Genomic DNA, 1,364 nt, shown 5'->3' with positions numbered 1-1,364 from the left:
ATCCATCTGCTGCAGGCCTTCCCCCAGGAATGCTTGCACTAGTTGTTGCATTTGGTTTGTTGTTTGGGGGGTGCTTCAGTATTAGGCAGCCTTCTGCCCTCACACATTCGTCTGAAAATGTGTTCTCCCTGCAGTTGTTGTCCCCAGATGAGAGTTCCCTTGTGCTGCCTCAGTTGAATCTCCTTTACTTGACGGAGGTGTGCCTGAGCAGCGGCCCTCCCCAGCCCTATCTCAAATCATACTTATTTTGCTTAGGTGATACCATGGTCATGAAGATTGTTTTCCCAGGGTGAGGTTCATTCATTGCATTCTGGGTATGCTGACCTCTGTGATTTCCCCAAATGTGGGAATCTCGACTGCATAATTTGTGGTAGGGGGGGGGGACTGCATTTGTGCTTTCCCCTGGTTGGCTCTGGTATAATTTAGATCTCATTGTCTCAGGTCTCTCTCCCGCCTAGTTTGCTGTCTGTTTCCACTTCTCTTTTCTTGAGCCCCTCCCTTCTATGCCCTTGCGCACTATCCTGACTTCTCCCGTCTGCTTACTTTGTGCCTTCCAACGCACAATGCGAACTACAGGTGGTGTTGCAGGGCCCACACCCTTTTATTTGCATTACAGAGCAGCTCTGGAGCTGTTACAGTGCCCAGCTGCTGCAAGAAATCAGCTTGAATGCTTCAGGGGCTGGGGCATGGCCAACATGAGCCCCACACCAAAGGAGGGTGGGGGGTGTTCAATGCGAACTAGGGGTCATCCAAGCGCCCCTTTTCTCTTTTCATATGCAGATGAGGGTTCCAGCCAACTTTGGCCCACTGCTTGGATGACATCACCGTATGCAAATCCGTCTGCTGCAGACCTTTCCCCAGGAATGCTTGTACTAGTTGTTGCATATGGTTTGATGTTTGAGGGTGCTTCAGTATTAGGCAGCCTTCCGCCCTCTCATTTTCATCTGAAAAGATGTGGTCTCCCTGCAGTTGTTGTCCCCAGACAAGAGTTCCCTTGTGCTTCCTCAGTTGAATCTCCTTAACTTGACGGGGGTGTGCTCGAGCAGCCGCCCTCCACAGCCCTATCCCAACACATGCTTTTCTTGCGTATGAGATCTCTTGATCATGAAGATAGTTCTCACAGGGTGAGGTTCATCCATTACATTTTAAAGTAGGAAGGTACAAATTACATATTCAAATTACATATATGTGCTGGATTCAAATGTTTTCCCCCCTTCCTTTCTCAATTGTGCCCATCAGCAGCTATTCTAATGTTGCTGCCAATGGGTGTGACACATTCATTTCTTCTGTGGGGTACACTGGACTCCACAAGGATTCACATTGGGGTGTAGAGTAGGATCTTGATCTGAGGCACCAACAGGCTC

At 49.0% G+C, this 1,364-nt stretch overlaps 1 non-coding gene across 1 annotated transcript; it reads left to right on the top strand.

The window, feature by feature from the left end:
* Nucleotides 1–238: 238 nt before the first annotated feature.
* Nucleotides 239–405, top strand: LOC134951162 (U1 spliceosomal RNA). The gene has a single exon (XR_010183954.1). It is a non-coding gene; the product is annotated as a U1 spliceosomal RNA (small nuclear RNA).
* Nucleotides 406–1,364: the final 959 nt, after the last annotated feature.

Source organism: Pseudophryne corroboree, chromosome 8 (genome assembly GCF_028390025.1).
Source record: "Pseudophryne corroboree isolate aPseCor3 chromosome 8, aPseCor3.hap2, whole genome shotgun sequence".
Lineage (NCBI taxonomy): Eukaryota > Metazoa > Chordata > Amphibia > Anura > Myobatrachidae > Pseudophryne > Pseudophryne corroboree.
This window is presented reverse-complemented; position numbering and strand designations above follow the sequence as displayed.